Raw genomic sequence first — 18,413 nt, 5'->3', positions numbered from 1 at the left:
GGACATAGAACTTTTTAGTAAAGTCGTAAAGGATAAAAAAAGGCAGAATATCGGTCACAGAGTCGGCAAAGATCAAAGTGGATTTACACCAGACCGATCCTTTACGACAACATATTTATTGTACATCAGCTGGTGCAAAAGGTCTTAGCAGTAGATGAGAAATTGCATTTGGCATTTGTGAATCTAGAAAAGGCCTATCATACTGTTTCGAGAGCAAAGCAAAAAATCGACGAGAAATCCAGAAGTTTTGTAAACTATCGATTCCATAAAATAAATCAATTCCTTCAAAGGAGTTGCGTTTACTTTGAAGTAAATTGTCTTGAGTTTTGATTATTTATAAAAACAAACGTTTACTGTCAAATTTGAGAATATGCCCCTAAAAAGGGACTTTAGGGTCACAGCAACCTCTCTGGTCCTCTGAAGTAGTTGGTACATCAAGCAAAGTTAAAGCTTATTAAGTTAAGTCCGTATATAAGCGATTTTAAACTAATTGTTCAATTATTGTGTTGTAAAAATATTAAATTTTTAGAAAAAATTACAAAATGTTGGGTTTAATCATCATTAATTCATATTATTTTAATAACTCGTGTGATACCCGTGTTAATGCAGATATATGCCCAGAATTTCTCAGATTGCACCTAAATTCTTCCGTAAGTTACAACATAATATTACACAAAAAGAATTAAAGACCCAAAACAAAAATAAAATAAAAATCTTCCTATACTGTGAAATATATCTTAGAGATATTTGTGTATTTTCACCAATAGAAATGTGATGAATGGACATTATGACCTGGGATAAAATACTATGTATTTTGAAATACGAATAAAGCTTTACTTTACTTAACTTTTACATTGAAAGCATAAAACTACTATACTTCACCTACATTCATTCTCAACTAAAATACTACTCGGTAGTATGGTCACCATACTATATTAATAAAAACAAAGATTTTTAATGTACGTAGAGAATATATAAGAACTCTTTGTGTCTAGAATATTTCATTAGAAACTAGAGTGACTTGTAGAACACAGAGAATGGATCCCAAATCATAGCATGCAACTTGAAGCGAAATGGTTGACCAAATTCGGTTCTTCAGCTATTGGATATTGTTATAACTAGTGTAGATTGCCACGATAAGTTTCAGTTTGTTCAGTTTCTATGTGCAGAAGAATTCTTCAGTGTGTTGTGTTATGACATATCTCATTAGTCCCTACACATACCCCCGGAATATCTGGTGGACTGCTTACATCAGCACTAGGCTGCTGAAACGGCACCTTCCATTCTGAAGTACAGATGCAATGTAGCTAAGCAATTAAAAGAAGAAAATTTTCAAGACGAGGACTAGGACGCATTCTCATGTTTGCTAACTATGCCAACCATTTTAAACATTCACAGTTCTAAAATAAATTTTAAAATAATATATTACGTTTAATAAACAATGACCATTATATACGTTGTACACTTATATGTTGTTGCATGTTGTATGTTTCTGAAAGTGGCATATTGACTTCAAATGTTAAAAGATCGTATCTTGCAATCAAAGGCATTTTAATAGACATGATTCATAGAGATGAGTAATGTCAAGCAGAAAGAACTAACTAACTAACTAACTAACAGAACAACTTCTGCCAGTACGGAAGTATTCAAAAGTTGGAGCAAAAATCGATTAGTAGAATAATGAAAAAGAGAGGAGCCTCTTTTTTCTCTAAAAGAGTTCCGAAACAAAGGGGTGGATAAAGAATCGCGAACAAGAGAGACTTCTATTCATTCAAATAAGTACCCATTAGCATAACTTGTTATACAAGTTACAAATGAGACGGCGCTTTTTTAAATATATGCAAATTATTAAAAATACTTCTGGGACCGTCCCGGGAACGCAAGGAAAGCGGTTTTATTATGCCCGGTTAAAGAATGCTTCGCGACGAAACGGGAATTGAGTTTACGTTTTTACGCACTGGAACTTTCAACGTTAAGGCTTCACATCTGAAGAGTTAGAATTAATCTGGACGAGGAGTCAGCTTCAATAAAATTATTTTACTGCAGGGGTCACCGCGAAAAAATATTTGTACAATGAGGAAATCGCGGGAAATTGGAATTCCCGTTTTGGCAAGAATTTCTGCAAAAGCATCTTGGAAATACTTCGAATTCCTTGAAATTAAGCGAAATAACTTTAAAAATGTTTTATAATATTTTCGAATTCCCTTGTGCCTCGATTCCCTTATACAGTATGTCCCATTTTTGAAGTTTCTCTCGCCGTATAACCTTATTAATAAGTTAGCGTGTTACGGTTTTCATAATCGGAGGCGGTATTTGACGAAATAAAAGCTGAATTTTTATTAGATGGAGGATGATTTTGAAAGTGTTGGATTTTTGTAGCTCGTTAATTAAAAGAAGAAGTGGTGCAGTTTTCTTCTGAAAGTAGGCTTGTTTTCATTTTAATATGTCTTTTATTAATGTTATTAATAATAATAATAATAATAATCAACTTTATTTCACATTGTGTCATAAATACATTACCTAAAAATAATATACCAAACAAAGGAAATCGGCGTCAAAATAGCAAAAAGCACCAGATATTGTTACAAATTTCAATTATATCGTATTTACAATTATTTAAATTTTTCAGAAAAACTCTTCTATGGAGTAAGGTTCTAACTCTGTCAATAACTTTTTTATCGTGTATTTAAAGATTTTAGATTTGCAATTGTTTTTATCTCATTTGCTAATTTATTATACAATCTCAGGCACATGTAATAAGGACTCCTTTCAGTTAAGGTTAAACGGTGAATAGGGTAATTTACATTTAGGGTTCTGGTATTATATCTATGAAATATCTGTAGTTCGAAGTCCTTTCGATTTTGAAAAAAGAATATCAATGCTTCATAAATATATAAAGCATATACAGCAAAAATACCTTCAGTCTTGAACACCCCTCTCTTTTGAACCACGAAAATTTTCTGTAGTTGACCACTACCCCCCCAAAAGATAATTCCATACCTCATGCGCCACTGAAAGTTTGCAAAGTACATAATTTTTAAAGTTTCCTTATTCATGTAATTTGCAACGACTCGAATTTCATAACAAATTGAATTTAATTTATTTAGCAGATAATCAATATGTTCAGACCAATCAAGAAATTCCTCGATTTGTAAACCAAAGAATTTAGTGCTATTTACAATACTAATATTTTCTTTACCTATCCGTATTGTTAATGGTATTTCAACTCGACATGATTTATTCCTAAACATAATTAAATTCGCTTTATCTTTGTTTACTATCAATGTATTTCCTAGAAACGAGTCGTAAGCCCTTGAAAAAATATCGTAGCCTTTACCACTAACCTCAGTGAGATTATTTCCACCTACAAGCAGGTGGGTATCATCCGCATAGCATATTATGCTCTCTTCTTCTGATTGTGTTACGAAATACAAGTCATTCACAAAAATGATAAATAAAATTGGACCAAGAATACTACCTAGCACAAGGTAGTGCCCAGACTATTTTCCGTAGGTTTGTTACTAATGTTTTAAAGCGTGTAACATCGCAATTTCTTTATGAGTAGGCTATGGAAAATATAGATTTCTGTTTACATATATTACAAAAAATGAAAAAAAAAATGTTTTATATTTGAGATTGAGAAGAAAACTTAAAGGAAAACATTTGCCTGTTCCTCTTGTCTTGTGATCCCGAAATTCTAATTAAGAACTGAAAGAACTACTGTGTTTGTATCAAAAATTCGTAATGTCACAGTACCCTCATACCATAACTACTACTTAAAATAGAAAATTAGTTTTTCATCATCATAACTAATCGGTATTTGATTCTCCAAAAATTTTCAATGTTGCTGCGGAAATTTTTATATGCGCAACAATAAATACCGCATTGCGTTCATTAAAACCGAAACGTGGGACGTAAATTTCATGACGTCGGACGACGCGTCGTCTTTTTGCCAGATTTTACGACGCCTTTTTAATAAATGTCCGCCATAAACCAATAGCTAATATTTATTGTTCGCGCTGTCATTGATATCGCGAATTGATTTCGCCAGACGCCGGTTTAATATGATCACGGACGCTGCCGATGATCACTTCAGTAGGATGTCAGTAGTACAGGTAAGCAGGTTCTGATACACCATACAGGGAGTTCCGAAATTAATTCACCGGAAACGCGTTTTTCCGATATACAGAGCTTATCAACTTTTTGTACAGTGCTTTCAAGCAGCAAAATGGCAGTAACCTGCATTAATTTGTGGATAAAAACGTCACGAAAAATATTGGAAACTTTAAGTTCTGATTGTTTGATGTTGCGATAATTGCATTTTTCGCTGTACACGTTTTATATTTAATTTTGGATAAAACGTTGAAATTTATTAACCATATTAAAGTCTATTGGATAGAGGCTGGGCTGGTGCAGTGGATTCAGTGTATCAATAATTACGTCTCAGGTAAAATTGATATTTTTTCGGGAGTCCCCCAAGGTTCTCACACTGGACCCATCCTTTTTAACTTGTTTATAAATGATATTGTTAGTGTAGTTTCTAAATCCCAGTGTCTTTTGTTTGCGGATGGTTTGAAGATATCGAGGAGGGACGTGTATTTTCGTGTGGTTTAATGTAAAAAAAAAAATGCATCGATGGAGTTAAAATCGAGGCCGTCACTAGCATTAAAGGCTTGGGTGTTTTTTTCTAATCTAAACTAAGTTTTGTGACACATTTTGGGGAAGTGTTGTACCCAATAGAAGCCAACTTGCTCCACATTTGTTTAGACTGCTCTATATATCTTTGGTTCGCTCTAGACTGGAGTATGTATCTGTGGTATGGTCTCCATATTACGCCCGCCCTATAGATAATATCGAAGCCACTCAGAAAGTATTTTTAAGTTCTCTGGCTTCAAAGGCGCATACCAATATCTATAATGGGTATCAGATCAACGACAGTATTACAACTAAGGCCTTCAATATGGATACTCTTCAAAACAGAAGATTTCAGAGTGATTTAATTTTTCTCTTTAAGATTTTGAATGGTTGGTATTATTGTCCAGCTCTTTTACATGTTCCGCAAACCTTAATATCGCGCAAATTGTGGAGTTTATTCACTCCGCTCATTTCTTTCTGATGTGTTCCGTTTGAGTGCTTGAACTTAATTCTATTCATTGTTATTGTTATATTTTTTGTTCTTTTGTTTTATTCTGCTGTTATACTGTTGTCTTTCTGTCTCTTTGCCTTTAATGAATGTAAATGTTTTGTAAGTTGGTTAAACCGTAAAATAAATAAATTTTAAAATCCCTTTGCCCACATAGACATCACCTCAGTATTACGACATTGTGATTATTTGATATTTACACAGTAAATATAGTTTATAGACGAAGGTACTCCAGCCAGTAGGCAGAAAACCCCAACAAAATTATCACGTTTTGTTTTTTACAGCAGCGTATATTCAAAGAATTCAGAATTAATGCACACAGAACACAAATCTGCAATATTTGAAAAAAGCTTCTCCAATTGTGCCACTTAAGCGTAAAATCTTTTCCCTGCGTTTCTGAAATATTTAAAATTTGCTACGTCTAAATACACACTTAAAACTTATTTCTTTCGGTTGGTCAGATAGTTTATTACAATACTACAATCAATTGAAGATTTATTTTTTTTTGCCAAAGAGGACGGTTTACTATTATCATAATGTATATATTTACTATTATCATAATGTATATATTTTCTAAATTCATTCGTAATGTAATATATATATATATATATATATATATATATATATATATATATATATATATATATATATATATATATATATATATATATATATATATATATATATATATATATATATATATATATATATATATATATATATATATTAATATGAAATGATTTGAAGAAATTAATGAAATTCCTATCGATGTATCTATGTTATTAATAAAGAAATATTTTTTTTTTGTTTCGTTCTATATTTTTGCGTGATTCTAAAATAAAATCTCGAATTTTACTGAAAATTTAACCTAGGAAAATATGTACTTTGGATGTCAGCCAGCAGGATAACGTCGGTGGTTTGTTGCATCATCAAACGCCCCTTTATGAACTCTAAATAGTTAATTGTAATATTATACATTTCCGCATGAATGCGCCTTAATTTAAATTATACCCCCGCGGCAAACAAATCGGAGGAAAAAATATAATGCGGTTCCGATCGAATCGTGCGGCAGAATCGACCGGACCGAATCACCGGAGCGTAAATCGGACAAACGGGACGAAAGTAACCGCAAACTATTGAGGAGCGCCGCCGTACGAAGTAACCAAATAAACCCCGGGTGTACATTTTATCGCGATTATGCGGCAGCTTATGAAACGAACGGTTCCCTAATATCGTATTTACTCGGAATGCAACGTTCTCTGAAACAAAGGCAAACAAAACGTCACGCGAACGTGCTCAAGGGAAACGACATGGTCCGCAGTGATTTGTCGCCGAACTTTAACTTCAATCGCATTCGTCATTTTTGTTTGGCGTCTGCTTTCAAACACGGGCTTTACCTCTCCCTCTACCCCGTCCGTTTGGTACAAGCTTGGGTTTTACGTTAGACACGTAGAGTTTCGGAAAATGTGAAATCCCCTTCGAATACGAAGGATATTTTAGTGTTCAAGGGAATGAATTTTAATGGAATTCCAAGGTATATAAGAATATTTGAGGCTACTTCGGGGAATTTAAAAAATTTTCCATCTTTTGAAAGAGAAATTTTCAAATTTAGAAAAAATTTCATGGGAAATGTGCAGCTCGACGTCAGCCTATAAAATCTCATTCGAATACGAAGTATATTTTAGTGTTCAAAGTAATGAATTTTAATGGAATTCCAAGTTATTTTAGAATATTTGAGGCTACTTCCGGGAATTTGGAAAATTTTCAATCTTTTGCAAGAGAAATTCTCCAAATTTAAGGGGAATTTCATGGGAAATGTGCAGCTCGACGTCAGCCTATAAAATCTCATTCGAATACGAAGTATATTTTAGTGTTCAAAGTAATGAATTTTAATATAATTCCAATGTATTTTAGAATAATTGAGGTTACTTCGGGGAATTTGGAAAAATTTTAGTCTTTTGCAAGGGAATATCTCCAGATTTGGAGGGAATTTAATGGGAAATGTCCAGCTCGATATTAGCCTATAAAATCTCATTCGAATACGAAGTATATTTTAGTGTTCAAGGGAATGAATTTTAATGAAATTCCAAGGTATTTTAGAATATTTGAGGCTACTTCCGGGAATTTGGAAAATTTTCAATCTTGTGCAAGAGAAATTCTCCAAATTTAAAGGGAATTTCATGGGAAATGTGCAGCTTGACGTCAGCCTATAAAATCTCATTCGAATACGAAGTATATTTTAGTGTTCAAAGTAATGAATTTTAATGGAATTCCAAGGTATTTTAGAATATTTGAGGCTACTTCCGGGAATTTGGAAAATTTTCAATCTTTTGCAAGAGAAATTCTCCAAATTTGGAGGGAATTTAATGGGAAATGTGCAGCTCGAGATCTGCCTATAAAATCTCATTCGAATACGAAGTATATTTTAGTGTTGAAAGTAATGAATTAATTGGAATTTTAGAATAATTGAGGCTACTTCGGGGAATTTGGAAAAATTTCACTCTTTTGCAAGGGAATATCTCCAAATTTGGAGGGAATTTAATGGGAAATGTGCAGCTCGAGATCAGCCTCATATCTCATTCGAATACGAAGTATATTTTAGTGTTCAAAGGAATGAATTTTAATGGAATTTCAATGCATTTTAGAATATTTGAGGCTATTTCCAGGAATTTTGGAAATTTTCAGTCTTGCAAGGGAATTTATTCATATTTAGAGGGAATTTCATGGGTAAAATAAACGAAAATTCCGCTTTTGGAAAAAACGTATGTTAATTTTGATTTCCCTTATTAATCAAGTTAGCGTGTTGCGGCTTTTGTGGCCCATTTCTGAAAATGTGGCTAATTTATCAAAAATTCATACATAGACTCTTTTGCTTTTCTTTGCAAGTCAGTCCTTGCAAATAAGGAACAGTTTGCCATCACAACGCCTGACAAGATTATTAGTTTTCTTTCTGTAAAACTACTGTATACAAAAATATATTCAAATTAAAATTTTGTCATATTTCCTAAGTTCTTCCAAAACGTAACCGAATTAATTTAGTACTATTGTGTTTATTAATGTTTAATCTGCTCAGTTATATTATCACTTTAGATAAGCCGGGCTTATCGTGTACCACAAACTTTACTCTATGCTCTCGGAACTGCATCTAATATTTCCTTTTCCCCTTGTATACTGACATATTAAATGATTGGGAATACAAAAGCTTGTTTTTCAACAATTCTTTTTTTTAAATAAACGATTTAAAACAAGGAAAAGTTCACCATTACGTACTGAGTCGGGCATTGATATTTATTGAAACGAAAAATTAATACTGGCATAATATTTTTTCGGGTTTACATATGCATCTCCAAAAAATATTACAAATTAAACCACTGTGTTTTTTACATCGGTAGTTTCTGTACCACTGAACGCACTGCTAATTGTTCAAATTGTCACAGTACACACTTCACTAGTTGAACTTTTGAAGTTAAAATTTTGCACGGTCCGTCAATGTTCCGACACAGACGCTTCGCTACTGGTAATCCGTTTCCGCACTAATCAAAACCCCCAGTGGAACTAATTTCTCGTTCGAAAACTAGCAGGCAGGAACGTCCTCGTCAAGGGAAATAATCGTAGTAACAAATACGGAGAACATCAAAGCAAATTCCGCAGGCATATTATACCGTTGCGACTGTAAGATAGTCGAACAAAGCGACTTTAAAGTGTGTATAACGTCGTAGACAAATCCATTATAACCATATTTTGAGATAATTTAATAATGAGCACGCTTAATGAATTTGCCACATGGGGAACTGCGGGTGGAAATAATTATTCGTCTTCGAACAAAAGCAACGAGCTCATAGTTTCCAGTTCATTTGTTTTGCAGAATGTCGTTGAGATTGATCATCATTGCTAAGCAAAAAACAGCTTCGAATAGGTTTGGAACATATCTTGAATGTTCGAACGAAATGCTTTTCGTTTAGCCCAAAGTTTAATATCATGTGTCCAACATCACTTGAAAGAAGAATGTTAGGTTTATTAAGAGGTCATCACTATATTTTCAAAACGTGATTTGCATAAGACTGCTATATTGTGCTCTGGTTAGACTCCACTTAGAATATGCTTCATCTCTATGGAATCCTGATTACGAATGTCATATTCGTCGAATCGAACAATTTCAGACCCGTTTTCTTCTTGATATAGCCTTTAAGTTTGGTGTCGGTGGCTAACATTGATTATGTGGCCCTTTAATTCGAGTTGGTTTTGTCCCTCCATTCTGTCGAAATTTCGGTTTTTGGTGCCAGTACGAATAACTTGTCCAAATTGCACTTTTTTTATACCGTATCACAGAACTAATTACGGTTGTACTATAAGGTTGTTCGGAAAGTCATTTCGTTTTTTCCCGTCAGAGGACTTAATTACGTTTTTTCGAAACCAACTTCACACTTAAGCCGCATAACCATTATATGTCTTGAGAGCTGATATTGCAAGGCTTGTGTGTGAAAAAGTTCTATTAATTCTACGCAGTAGTTTTTGGTTGGTGCCCTTTTAAATATGGAGAGCAATAAGCAGCATTTTCGTCATATTTTACTTTTTTACTTCAGAAAAGGTAAAAATGCTGTCCAAGGGAGAAAAAAATTGACGGATGTGTATGGAGAAGGCGTGTTAACAGTACGCCAGTGCCAGAACTGGTTTGCAAAATTTCGATCCGGCAATTTTGATGTCGAAGATGCACCACAGTCTGGAAGGCCGGTCGAAGCTGACAAAGATGCGATAAAGGCATTAGTTGATGCAAATCGGCGAATAACCACACGAGAGATCGGTGAGAGAATAAATTTGTCGAATTCGACTGTTTATGGCCATTTGAAAGGCATGGGCTTAACCTCGAAGCTCGATGTGTGGGTGCCCCATGTCCTTACGGAGCGAAATTTGTGTCGTCGCGTCGACGTGTGTGATTCGCTCCTCAAACGTCAAGAAAATGATCCATTTTTGAAGCGGATTATTACTGGGGACGAAAAATGGGTTGTATACAACAATGTTAAACGCAAGAGGTCAAAGCGTGTCAAAAGCCAACATTCACCAAAAAAAGGTGATGCTCTCCGTTTGGTGGGATGTCAAAGGAATCGTTTTTTTTGAGCTTTTGCCGGACAATACAACGATTAATTCAGAAGTCTATTGTCATCAACTGGACAAATTGAATAATTCACTTAAAGAGAAGAGGCCCGAATTAATCAACAGGAAGGGTGTAGTGTTCCACCAGGATAATGCGAGACCTCACACAAGTTTGGTCACTCGCCAAAAACTTTTACAGCTTGAATGGGACGTACTGCAACATCCACCATATTCTCCAGATCTGGCGCCTTCCGACTACTATTTGTTCCGGTCCCTGCAAAATTTTTTGGATGGCAAAACCTTTACCTCAAATGAAGATGTCAAAAACCACCTGAACCAGTTTTTTGCCAGCAAGGACCAAAACTTTTTTGAGAGGGGAATTATGTTACTGCCAGAAAGATGGCAAAAGGTGTTGGACCAGAATGGCCAATATATAATTTAATAAATTATTTATTCATTATACGAAAACTGTCTTTCATGTTCCCCAAAAAAAACGAAATGACTTTCCGAACAAACCAATACATTCATCGCCTTTTCACTACTGAGGGGAGGGTAACATAGCTTAACATAACTACATATTTCTTTCCTTAGCTTGTGAGATTGTAGCCTAGGCTTTTACTTAGAGTTTTATTACTTTTCCACCTGTATTTTAACTGTGCGTTTTCCTAAGTTTTATGTAGAAATACACTCCGTCTGTAAAAATAATAATAAATAAATAATATTCAAATATCAATTTCTACATAACAATTTTAAACTCGAAATGATTTTGTTGACAAATGCCAATATTTAGAATTGTTTATTGAGTGTGATCTCCTCTACAAGGCTCACATGTACTTCAAGAGTGGTAGAGTAAACTTAGTGTGCTCTATATTGGTACACGAAGAGAGTGCGCGTGCGCAGTCTCAATATACTTACGAGAGTTTCATATTCCCAAATAATATTTTTTGTCCAACTTCTTTATTTATTAATAAGTTAAAAAAATCCGAGAAACTGAGTGTAGGTGATGTTTCCACTTTTCCATTTCCATATAATCATTTTTTTTTTAGTTTTCTGATACATAATAATATTATGCTCCAGTGGTGATTAAGTGTAGAATTCTACTAGACCGCGCCACCTGTATTACTTATACTTTATGAAAAGGCTCAACAGGTTTTATGCAAATTGCAAGTTCGGTCTTGCAATATCCATCGGTTGTGCTACGCTTAAGCACCGCCTAACTAAGTGTAACTCGTTTAGGAACAGATTTCGCTTATTATACATGGAATGCCTAACGAGCTTCACTTTTTTTTTGTTTCCTTTGTACTAATTTCGATTGTAACCGACATCGCTGGAGATTTTGTCCGGGATGTCGCGAAAATCGCTAACGAAACTATGCAGGCTCTTCTGCATCTAAAACCGGTTGTAATTAACATCTTAATAGGAAAAATATTTGTCGCGTGAGTCGAGAAAACGGTGAATATTCATCGCGACTTTCCTTTCTAATGCAAATGACGTTTACTAGAATGTCTCGACGTCGTTGTCCCGACGCTTTTCCGGGAAAAACGTAATTGCAATTAGATATCTTTTCTCTTTATATAAATAAACAGAAATACGTAATTTGGTAAAAATTAGAAAACAATCGTAAATTAACTCGTGATATTTCTGTATGTTTCTAAAATATCGAAATGAAAATTTTGATTTCGGGTTTAATCGAGGTTCGGACCGTCAAGGTACTTTCTTTTTGAATACAAAAATCAAAATTCAAATTCGAAATTGCTTATATCTCGAGACCATTTTGGTTTTGACAATTCACCCTTTGATCAATCACAGGCGACTACCAACTTTTGTTATCTTGACTCCATAATTCTAGAAAAAGTGTGTTTGCTTCTTTAGATAAAATCTACTTAAATTTGACGTTTCCTGTTCTCAAAGAAATAAGGACACATTTAGAAAAAAAAAAATAACACTGACGGAACTGTCGTCCGATTAAATCAAATTGAATCGAACCGCATTTATACCGAAACAGTTTTAGTATATCTATTATCCATTAATTAATCTATTCACCGCAATCCTGCACGACTTATTTATTTATTTGTTATTTGTTAATAATAATGAAGATAATAATGATAACTTTTATGATTTTATTAATGATGCCTCAAGTGTAAATAATACTTCAAAACATTTATATCTTCGCAGAGTTTGTGTGATTGAAACAGGAAGTCCACTCCAAAACAAACACCATCGAACAACAACAAAATGGTGGGACGATTTATTGTACATTATTTTTTTCATCTAACCGGTACGTAAATTCTGGTGGCAATTAATTACTTCGTTGCGTGTGTCCCATAAACAAGGCGAAATAGGCTTTAATAACTGCAACGCGCGACAGCAACCATTGTTTTTCCCCGCGGACAGTAAATGGACGTCACATTTCAATTTTTCCAGCCAACAAAAATGCAATCGGTGCCGGCACGACTAGTAAATTTTCAAATCCGGCTCGAAGGACCAAAAATGGATACCAATCAGCGGGCTTTTTTTTGCGAACTTCCGTTTGGCGAGGTTAAGTTAAATACCGGCGGAATGGAAAAATGGACGTTCGAAGTTACCGTTCGACTCACCAAGAGTACTATCCGACGTCGATGGCGAAAAAATCACTCAAACACGAAGTTCATATCTGCACTTCACTCACCGTCATCGTCGACGTGTCCGCGTTCGAAAACCGAGCGTGAGGTTGCGTACGAGATCGGGCGAGAATTCGACGGTGGCAAAATCGCGCGAGAACCGTCGCGACGCTACTGACGCAGCCAGACGCCCGAAGTGAGGCTGTGGACGTAGTGCGCCTGTCACGGACCAGACGCTCGACGGCTACGCTTTGCTCTCAGAAAAAGAATCCGGAACTGAAGGCACCGTTGACATTCTTCTGAGGGCGGAATGACTGATGGATCGAAGCGTAACGGCAGAAAACTGGTCGGATTGTGTGGTCGCCCTCCGCTGTTTATATCATTCCAAGAATCTCCCGTCGGCGTAGACGATTAGGATTTAAAGACCGCTATCGTTTCGAGTGTCAATCAAAAATTGGAGATGATGTATGAGACGAAGAACCTAATCGATATGGGTTGTTTGTGGCTAAAAAGTTCATTTATCTAATAACATTAGCGAAAAAAATCGACGTCGGTGTAGTAGAGGGTGGACTAAATTGGACATTTAGAAGGGGAATCTTTTTTATAAACACATAACATAACGGTAAAAACCCCATGTGGATATCTAGTATTGTTTCAAGTTTATATCATATTTTTATCTCCCTAAATATTTGGTCATAGCAAGCAAGTTTATAAAACTAATATTTTCTTAGTTATGGAGCACCCTGTATATGTTTTAATCATTGAATACTCCGACCTTCTTGGAAGAATAAGTATTTCTTGAACTTTTTGCAAGTAGGCTTTGGACGGTATGTTCGTAAACAAATGTTTGCGGTTACTTTTTCTAGTTACCACTTGCACCATGGATTTTTATAGCACTTTATGGCAATTTATGGTTTTCGTATTGTTGCTAAAGCTAAATATGATTGAATAAAATATTTTTAATTTGAAAAAAAGTCATTTCTTGAACTCTAAATGTGTTGTTTAAAACAAAAATACAATACAACTAACATATCTTTGAAGGGAACTAGCTGGTGAAGAATGGTTTTCAAGGTCGCGAAGACACGCATTATATTACTAAAATATATATTCCTCTTTTGTATTTGTATCTTTCGTTCTAATTGCATTACATTTGTGACATTTAATCTGCATTGCTCTCTGTTTGAGTTTTAAATTTATGGTGCTTTAATCATTATTAAGAAATATTCTATTCTTGGACAATAAAGTATGAGAGCATTTGAAATATACTCTTAGCATTCATGAGGTGTCTATTGTAGCCCGATTTTAATTTTCTAATCCAGCGTGCCCAAAACTATTTTTAAGACTCATTCATTCATTCCCAAAAAGCTATTTACTGTACTTCTCTAAAAGAATGTTACATCTCTATTCACTAGTCTCTGGAAGTTCTTCTAACCTGTACTAACGATACCGCAGTTGAACAAATATCAGAGATCTATACCTATATATTCCTTTTTTGAATTTGCATTTTTCGTTCTAATTACATTAAATTCGTGACAGCTTACTTGCATTGCTCTCTGTTTGTCTGTTTAATTTGTGGTGCGTTATGCATTATTAAGAAATACATTCTTGGACAGTAAAGTGTCCTTCATCATATGATAAGTGCATTTGAAATATACTCTTAGCATTCATGAGGTGTCTATTGTAGCTCGATATTAATTTTCTAATATTAATATTATAATATTAAAATTAAAATTAAATCTGTTTTATAGTTTGTTCTTTACATTTATCATCTTAATACTGCGTGCCCAAAAACTTTTTTTAAAACTATCATTATTCTCAAAAAGCCAATTACTCTAATTCTGTAATAGAATGTTTGTCTTTTGAATTTTTGGTGCGTTATTATTATTATTATTATTATTTGAAATATACTCTTAGCATTCATGGGGTGTCTAGTCTAACTCGATATTAATTTTCTAATATTATAATATTATATTTAAAATTAAATCTGTTTTATAGTCTATGTTCCTTAAATTTATCATTTAATCTAAAACTTTTTTTAGATTATCATTCTCAAAAAGCCATTTACTGTAATTCTGTAAAAGAATGTTACATCTCTATTCACTAGTCTTTGGCAGTTCTTCTTCTGGTACTAGCAATACCGCAGTTTGGAGAAATATGAGAGGTATAGTCACATTTTCTTTTCCATTTGTCTGTGTCAAACAACCAAGCAACCTGTTAATTATATGTGCTGGAGTGTTGTTCGCAAAAGGAATTTCGATCGATAGCCGACATTTTTTCTAGATTTTAATGCTTCTTTCACTGGATACAGTTACTTTACATGTCTTTCCAGGCATATCTTAAATCGCTGCAGTTTACATTTACGTAGGTAATACATCCGGAATTCGTACCATGGATATGTATTTTTCTACTATTCGATTGATTAGAAAATAAACTCACTCTCGAAACAAATGCTCTAAAAAGATGCAATAAGATAACTTTCGCGAAAATTAAAATCAAGCTGCAAACACAGAATTTTTATCGGCTTCAGAAAAAAAGTTTGCCCTTAAAAGTAGCCAAGTTTACCCATCCTGCACATAACTATAGGTACGATGCAAACCTTGTCAAAACTAGCTCACCAAATATCCGCACAATATCCTATTCAATTACGATTCAGTGAGTCAGCTAGCAAAAAACTAAGCAAAATATATCCGAAACATTTTCCCAAGCGCTTCATCCGGCAACCCAGCTTACTTTTAAATTTAATTAAAAGCCGCGAGCGCTGTCGAGAAAGTCAGACGTTTGTTAAGTAGATTAGAGAGAAAATATTTTTGCCACTTACCACCGGTTCGTGTAAGCGATTATTATTAAGCCCCTCTCTGAGTTTACCCGCGGGTGTGGCTTGAACAAACTTATCGGAAAAGTAAGGACTTCGGACTCGAATTTAGCAGGTATAAATTGTTTACTACGGAATGTTTGTGTCTGTGTAAGAAGAAACTGCTGCTTTGAATGTTGAAAACTCTCAGTCTCGCGTTCCTGGGGAGGTCAAGGGTAACATAGTCGACAGAATTACACAGAGCACATCAGGAAAGAATTTCGACAGACTGCCAAAGACAGAAACAGAAAGCAACAGAGGAAAACATCAACATAGCTTGCAACCCAACCGGGAGCCACATATCATTCCGCCTATATACTCAATGAATGTTGGAGACTACGAAATGATCCCCCCGACAAGCTCTTCTATCGTTCTTAATCCAGTCCACAGTTAAATATTTCTTGTCTATTCTTCCAATTCCTCTTCTACCATTTATTGTACTGACGTGTCTAAAAATGTGTGTAAAATTTAACTATTTATAGATGATAATTAATAGATGTTAACAATTCTCAGTTCGATTGAAATCTTTCTAATATTTATTCTTTCGCAACCCTGCCTATAAAAAGTAGTTTTAAAAAGGGCCGGTAAGTCTCCGGATATAATGGATTCAAAGGGATATATTTTAGTCAAGATTTCTAAGAATTTGCTCATATGTCGTGTACGCCGTAAGTTTCATCTTAATTGTACATTTGATATCTTTCGCCGAATTCCAATTCCAATTCCCAGACATTTATACTGTTTTATTCTTTCTACATTTGATTCTAGATCTCATTCCCTTAAATTTTACGTATTTCACCATGTTTTAAAATAAACCCAACGAAGATCATATGTAGGTAGATAAAGTGATCAAAATTTATTAAATAATAAAATGATGATGGTTTAGGCAAAACGAAACCATCTTGATACATTTTTACTTCGAAGTTTATGTGTGTCAGTTAATATTGCTGACCTTATAGCCGCTTCCTATTAGCGGTGTCATATTCAAAAATCGAGGCGTCAAGCGACATTTTCTGTCTGATTTATTCCCGTCATTCGTCACCCGAGAAAGAAAGGTAATTTTCTCCAGTTTAAGAATCCGCCGTGACAAAATATCCCGTGACAAACGCCTTCATATATCAACGTTTTTTTTTCTTTTTGGGATACGGCCCACCTACCTGGAAAACCGGGACGTAGACTTGCGGATTTATCGGCAGCAGGAAAAAAAGATAGAACGGCAGCTACATGTCACGGATATTGAACCGTATTAATTTTTCCCGTGGTTGATGTATCCAAGCGTTCCTCGTCCCCAGGGCTAAACTACAAACAGGAAATGACGCAGGCGTATTATTTCGAGATGGGGGAACGATTCGTGTCCGCTAACTACCAAATAGCTTCAGATCCCGACTATCATATCTACTTAAAAAATTATCCAACCTTGCACAGCAGATAATTTAAAAAGCGGTAGATCAGTTGTATGTATTAGCTTTTGGAGTACTTCTCATCATGGCATTGCAATTAATTCACATTTTGTAGAAAGAATTCAAAGTTAGGTGGTCTGCTACAAGAATGTCGTATTTTTTAAAGCTTTAAAAAATTACGAAAAATCGTTTACTGAATCGACTCGTATGCTAAGGCGGTGGTTTACGCGAAACAATATTCGGAGACGTCACGAAACCGACTGTCCCGTCAAATGAACTTACGTCCGGTCGAGTAGTTTTGAGATATTCTATTTCCCCGACACGCTCCTCAATTCAATTTATATTCATATTTTCATCTCGGCTCCAATTGAGTATTCATTCGCGAGGTCAACTGGGTCCCCGCGCCTGACAAACGCTATTCTTGACTTGGGTCGACAATCTTATACCGTCGTTGCGACAACGCCGCCATGGCAACACCGCTGACGTCTGCCAACAGCGGAAATGTTCGTAGAAACGCACACACAGAACGAAAGGGGTAGTTTAAAAGAAGGCGTTATAACATATACAAAAATGACATAATTCTAGGTTTTGACCCTTCTGTAATGTAACAAAGTGTTTTCTTGTACAAACCCCAAAAAATTTTTATCTATTCACTTATTTAGTAAATATATCAAGTAATACCAAGTAAACTTCCTTTATCTGGTTTATTATTTTTGAACTTAAAAGAAACACGCTTAATTTTTTCATTCGGTTTGCATAAGGAACACTTGTTCTACTAAAAGATTTTCACTCGACAAGCAGTGTCATTTGTCGACGAGACTGTTTACTCGATAATCTCCGTAGACAACGGAGCAGAAAAATTATTACCGCAATTATCTCGCGCCACAAAGGACGAGGAATCAAATCGACTACGTCACGGGATTTGTCTGGCTTTTCGAACGCGACGACGGAAGCAATCAGTCCGAATTTAAATATGCAAATTCCGATTCAAATAAACCTGAGCCGCGATTTTGTCGCTTTTCGAAATTTGCAATTAAAAACGAATAGTTCGCGTCTTGGTGGCGTCGAAATGAATGCGAAATTTCGGTTTTAATAACGCAACCGTTTTCTTAGTCCGATATTTGAGTTTCCCTCCAGGATAACACGATATTTGATTAGTTTTCGAATGCTGTCGGTAATACCCTGAAAAAACTCCAGCTATTGGAGAAGCTGATGTTATGAGAGGTATAGACACATTTTATTTTGCTTTTTTCTGCGTCAATTAATCGAACACATTTTGTCTAGTTGCAGTGTAGATATGAATGAAATAAACAACGGTTAAAGTTTAAGGA

General features: G+C 34.9%; 1 protein-coding gene across 1 annotated transcript in view; it reads right to left on the bottom strand.

The window, feature by feature from the left end:
* Positions 1-12,983, bottom strand: part of LOC132700509 (alkaline phosphatase-like) — a 132,860-nt gene extending 119,877 nt beyond the window's left edge. Inside the window, exon 1 of the mRNA XM_060667874.1 lies at positions 12,832-12,983. The gene's annotated coding sequence lies outside the window, so the exon portion shown is untranslated. The remainder of the gene's footprint in view (positions 1-12,831) is intronic.
* Between the last annotated feature and the right edge of the window lie 5,430 nt (positions 12,984-18,413).

Source organism: Cylas formicarius, unplaced genomic scaffold (genome assembly GCF_029955315.1).
Source record: "Cylas formicarius isolate icCylForm1 unplaced genomic scaffold, icCylForm1.1 PGA_scaffold_4__25_contigs__length_36172078, whole genome shotgun sequence".
Lineage (NCBI taxonomy): Eukaryota > Metazoa > Arthropoda > Insecta > Coleoptera > Brentidae > Cylas > Cylas formicarius.
Note: the sequence above shows the minus strand (reverse complement) of the source record. Positions and strands in the feature narration are given on the sequence as shown.